At 39.9% G+C, this 6,242-nt stretch overlaps 1 protein-coding gene across 1 annotated transcript in view; it reads right to left on the minus strand.

Moving 5' to 3' along the window:
• LOC107730568 (fidgetin) overlaps window positions 1-6,242 on the minus strand; it is a 70,701-nt gene that overhangs the window by 53,600 nt on the left and 10,859 nt on the right. The gene's annotated exons all lie outside the window — the stretch shown is intronic.

Genomic DNA, 6,242 nt, shown 5'->3' on the forward strand with positions numbered 1-6,242 from the left:
TAGGGCTGCACGATATATCGTTTCAGCATCGATATCACGATGTGCGCATCCCCGATAGTCACATCGCAGGATGTGCGATGTTTAGTATACTGATCGTTATATTTATACTGATCATTTTCTTTGCTCACACACAGACATCGCGTCTACACCGGACGCGAAAGCTGTACAGAGATACTCATTTTTAAATGAATTAGTAGCAGAGCTACTGCAAGCGATTTTCAGTGCTGGAAATCCATTTATCCTTTGTTGAAACTTCTGGGTCGTTGTGGAGAGCGCAGGTCACGGTTGCTTAGCAACAGCAGACGCCACGAAAGCGCAAGCTCCCGAAAGAAGGAGAAAGCGAGTGAGGAAACTGGCATTTTCCACGCGTTTTTAGGCACGACATGTGAACGGCTCCAAAGTCTTTCTACACTGGACGCGACAAAGCGACCTTTGCAAATCATCTGAACTTTGTGTCAGTACGTCATAAAAATCTAATAAGATAAGGTACTTTTCATTTGTAAAGCACTGGATTATCCTAAAACAGGCATTCATTTATAAATAATTTGTGTTGCATTTCCTGCAAAAACTGTAACTAGGACATAAAAATGACTGATAGCATCATATCAGATTTTGTTAATACCGCCCGCCCTAAATCTTATCCCCTAAAGCCAGCAAGCATCGGTACGACTGCAATGCAAAATCTAGCGTCCTTCCTAAGGCCTGACGCATCAAACCTCCACAGCACTTTTCCCATCTGCGATCGCTCCTGCCAGCAGGCCTCACACGGCTCCTCTCCGCCTCACTCAAGGTTCCTCCTATCAATCCTTGGCACGCCGCCAACCTGTCAGCCAGCCGCGCTCCGCCGAGGACGAATAGAGCGCCGGGAAGTTAGCGCGCAGAGAGCGCGGCGTCGGCACGATAGCTCACGTCTCCCCATGATCATCAGCCTAATTAAGATCTGACTGCTTTTATGTGATCTTTAGTAGTACATCAAAATATCAATTTGAGACAATTAGCTGCTGAACGTGATAACTCAATTCATCATTCCTGAAGGATTTTTTTCATTCTTCCGTTCACAGGCACAGAAGACAGGGGAAGGAAAAAAAAAAAGAAACAGCCAAAATATTGGCTCTCACATTCAAGTCGCTGAATGTTTTCTGCCATGCATATCAATGGACATGTTCTTTTTTTTCTCAGAGGCTAATTTCAAGACATTAATTACAATTTTATGTTCTCATTAGATGATATAATTCCCTCTCCAAGTCGAGCTTCAAATCTCCACTCGCCATGTTTTCCCCGGCTTAGGGGAAATTCACATGAATTTAAATGTCACGAAACATCAAATAAATGAATTAAAGAAAGGGATTTTAGCACCCTACAATAAAAGAAAGTGATGCCTATGAGAATGAACAGGGGAGGCTTTCCCGTCACGGCTGTAATAATAGGGACGAACCGCTTTTGTGCTTTACATCAGTTAAAACCCTCGGAAATTTTAGAGCAAGCAAATTCAAGGATATTACATATAATTTTTTATAAAAGACACTAAAAAACCTAATGCATTGTGTGTCGACTAAAGCCTTGGAGTGTGAGCATGCAGTCAACAGCAAACTTGTTGCATACGCAGCATCTCAGGCTAAACGGAAAGAAAAAAATAAAACGTTTGTCCTTTTTGCTTCAATTCAATGACAGTTTCTTTCTTAGTCATATTAATTTCTCTGTTTCTTATCTTTATGCATTTACAGACACTTCAGCAGGCATAGAAACCCTCTCCTGAACACACAACAGAACGTCTTGAAGTGGGACTGAAATTGCTCGTCTCATTTCTCAAGGTTGTTCAATGATAAAGGATGTATTTCTCGGTTGGAAGGAAGGTGTGGACAATTCTTGTGTGCCCCTGCTATTCTAAGCCCGGGTGACATCAGTTTTTCCGTGACTTTGTGATTAACATTTATTCAAATGCACAATTTATACCGATCGCAGCAACAAAAATGCATCTAAGGACTTTGAATACCAAGCATCTGAGCAAATAAAGTGCCTTTCTTTAAAACGGCCAAGCTTTTATCACCAAAACAACTCTTGGCACCAAAACCACCAACCAGCCACCAATTCAGACCAAAACAAGACGTCAAAGCTACCTGCAACTCACAATACTTCATCTGAACTTTGTGTCAGTACGTCATAAGTAGAACGAGGCATCAGTTTACTGTCGGGATTTGTCGTGTCGCGCCGCATCCAGTGTAAACAGCATCACTGATTATAATGGGTTCTATAGTATTTTGTCGCGTCGCACCGCACCGCTCGTGTTCGATGTAGACACGGTGAGAACCACGCAGATGCACGTGAACGCCGAATTCCGTTCACATCCGCATCTATTTGTGCCTGAAATGACACATACGCTCGAAATTGTGAAAACAGGATATTCAGTTAGAAATTTCCCAAAATTTCATAAGCACCAATGTATGACACTGATAAAATATAACAAAGAATATTATTTGGAGCTTGTGAGCCGATGAATCATGAAGGCATGTCCATTAAGAAAGTAAATAGGTCAATTTAGATCTCTCGTTGACTTTAACAAGAAAATGCACACAGGTTTTGGAGCCAAAAATCAACAAATGGCGAGGCTGTCAGCCCTTTAGGGCACTAAATGCAGGGTAATGGCTATGAGAGAGAGGTAGGCCGTGAAAGGCTGGGGTGAGTCGGGGTCAGTGGTGAGCTGGTGAGCGCGACAGCTGAAAAGCGCAGCTCTGCAGACTGCTGGGATGAGCTAATTACATTAGCACCCATCATTAGCACAGCCAGCCTGCCACCTCAGCAGCAAGCGCTCGTACAGCCCAGGCTGAAGATGACCGGCCGCGCATTCTGGTGGCTTTACTACCTGAAACCCACTCCTAATGGAGATCCCGGACATGATGGACCTCTCCAGGCAGCTGTCCAGTTCGTTTAAGCAATCCAAGATTATGCCATAGAAATAAACAGCTCATTAAGTCGGTTTGTAGGCAATTGTTTTGTGAATGGCTGCTAGCATTCCTAACCTACAAACACCCAACTTTGTCACTTTAGTTTGGGACAAATTCTCACTATTAACTAAGACTTTTGCCTCAATAAACTCATAATCTGCCGCTTATTAATAGTTAGTAAGGTTATTGTTAAGTTTAGGTATTGGGTAGGTTAAAGGGATCCAGAAAAAGGCATTAATATGTGCATTTATAAGTACTAATAAACAGCCAAATTGCTAGTAATTTGCATGCTAATGAGCAGCTACTTAACAGTAAGAATTGGTCCGTAAACTAAAGTGTTACCCATGATATCAACAGAATCTTACCCTTTTTATTAAATATTTTATATACAGTGGGTACGGAAAGTATTCAGACCCCCTTACATTGTTCACAGGCACAGAAGACAGGCGAAGGAAAAAAAAAAAGAAACAGCCAAAATATTGGCTCTCACATTCAAGTCGCTGAATGTTTTCTGCCATGCATATCAATGGACATGTTCTTTTTTTTCTCAGAGGCTAATTTTAAGACATTAATTACAATTTTATGTTCTCGTTAGATGATATAATTCCCTCTCCAAGTCGAGCTTCAAATGACTGTGATCTCCACTCACCATGTTTTCCCCAGCTTAGGGTAATTCATATGCATTTAAATGTCACGAAACATCAAATAAATGAATTAAAGAAAGGTAATTTAGCGCCCTACAATAAAAGAAAGCTATGCTTATGAGAATGAACCGGAATAGTAGGGACGAACCGCTTTTGTGCTTGACATCAGTTAAAACCCTCCGAAATTTTAGAGCAAGCAAATTCAAGGATATTATACAGTATATAATTTTTATAAAAGACACTAAAAAAATTATGCAATGTGGGTCGGCTAAAGCCTTGGAGTTTGAGCATGCAGTCAACAGTGAACTTGTTGCATACGCAGCATTAAACCGAAAGAGAAAAAAAACAAAAAAATAATTTGTCCTGCTTTACAAAAAAGCTTCTTTTTGCTTCAATTCAATGACAGTTTTTTTTAGCCACATTCATTTCTCTAATGTTTCTTATCTTTATGCATTTACAGACACTTCAGCAGGCATAGAAACCCTCTCCTGAACACACAACAGAACGTCTTGAAGTGGGACTGAAATTGCTCGTCTCATTTCTCAAGGTTGTTCAATGATAAAGGACGTATTTCTCGGTTGAAAGGAAGGTGTGGACAATTCTTGCATGCCCTGCTATTCTAAGCCCGGGTGACATCAGTTTTTCCGTGACTTTGTGATTAACAGTTATTTAAATTCACAATTTAGACCGATCGCAGCAACAAAAATGCATGTAAGGACTTCGAATACCAAGCATCTGAGAAAATAAAGGGCCCTTTCTTTAAAGGCAGCGGCTATTTGCACTAAGTGAAAATAGCATATTATCTTAGCGATAGATGTGATTTACAGTAAGTGCGAATAGCGATGGATGCTATATACACTAAGTGCAAATAGCAGCATTTTTTAGTGATATGCTATTTACACTACGTGCAAATAGCTATAGATTCTATTTACACTGTTAAAATAGCAGGATTTTCTGCTATTTATACTAATTATTGCAAATAGTGGCAATTATCTGCACCTCAGTATTTTGTAGTACATTATAAAACAGTACGCAATAAACTTGAGTGTAAATTTTAATTTTAATTCAAATTATTAAATGGATGCACCTTATTGGGACAATAAAGCCCTCCCTACACCTACCCTAACTAGGCATGGGCCGATTACCGGTTTCAAGGTATACCGCAATTTGAAAATTTTCAGTTTCAAAACCGCTAATATTTATGCAATACCGTTCCTGCGGTATGTGCTGTTTTTCATGTCTCCTCAAAGACTGAAAGTGTAAGAATCCCTCAGGTTGAGTGCAGTGTAGAGAGTAACACGACCCTCCTCCTCCTGTTGGTGCGAGCGAGCGGTCAGTCACATGTGTGTAGGATGGACGAACTTAAGGAGCTGACCCTGGAACTTACGCGATCGGCAACCGGCCGTATTTTTCTCTTATTGCAACTCGTCTCTGTTCTGGACTTGCACAAACTGCGTTGCAATGCACTGTTATAACATTGCATTCAGTTAGAGAGCAAAGGAATGACAACATAACCGGTACATTATTGGTTTTGTATTGCTTTTTACTTTCTTCTCTCAAAACTCTATGGTTTTTATTTTTTTTTTTAGAAAATTCAGGAAATTTTCTATTCTTCTTTTTAGCGTTTATTTTAGGCTATAAAACACAGACGGCGGTGTTTTATCCTATTGGTGATTAATAAAAAAAAAAACGCTAAAAAAAGACTATTTTGTGAGTGCGGATCATGGTCTCATAGGCTACTATGAAAAATAATATTTAATAATCACAATACTATGCATCCCGCACCGTGGTTGAATCTGCCGGTGGGGGCGGGGCCACAAATCCATGAGTTTACAAACCCGAGGGAACGGATTGCGAAAGCGTGCGCACGGATTATGAATTTGTGGGTACGGATTCAAAAATCGAAGGTACGGTTTACAAAATCTGAGCGCACGGATTGGAAATTCGTGGGTACGGTTTATTAATCCGTGGGCACGATTTGTTAAACCGAGGGAACAGTTTAAGAATTCGTGAGTACGGTTTATAAACTGAGGGGACGGATTGCAAAACCGTCGCCACGGATTGTTTTTTTTTCTCCTACAGGTGACTTCCCGGGCTCCGTACAAATGCAATAATAAATATAGCTGCAAGCAGCAATGACCGGAGTTCAAGCAGTTAAGGTATTTAAGGTGGTATGTTTTTAGGGTCTAGGCCAACCTAGATGTATGGCTGACAGTAAAAGACATCCAAAACGGAGAATAGGCTCGCATATACATACATACAAAAATGAAATGGTTAAACTATTATATTTATACTCAATAAGCATGCTTACACACACACACACACACTCACATACATGCAGAGAAACACACATGTACAGACATAAATTCACACACATGTTGTTGCAGATATAGATATTTGACATAAATGAAAGGTGACACAATACTTATTGCAAGTATTCTCTTTTTAGGAGTTTATATGTCATCTTCAGGTTTCACTGTAATCATAATATGGCATAATTGTAAAAATTAATATGTCTGTATGAACAAAATGGTAAACTATTAGTAAATGTGATTTTAAATGTTTTAACAGTGATTTTATAATATCTAAGCATGAATCCATCAAACCTTTGAACAGTACTGTTTCAGTGCATTTAATGAGCCCATTAGTGGTCTTC

This window comes from Sinocyclocheilus rhinocerous, unplaced genomic scaffold, assembly GCF_001515625.1.
Source record: "Sinocyclocheilus rhinocerous isolate Xijiao unplaced genomic scaffold, SAMN03320098_v1.1 scaffold818, whole genome shotgun sequence".
Lineage (NCBI taxonomy): Eukaryota > Metazoa > Chordata > Actinopteri > Cypriniformes > Cyprinidae > Sinocyclocheilus > Sinocyclocheilus rhinocerous.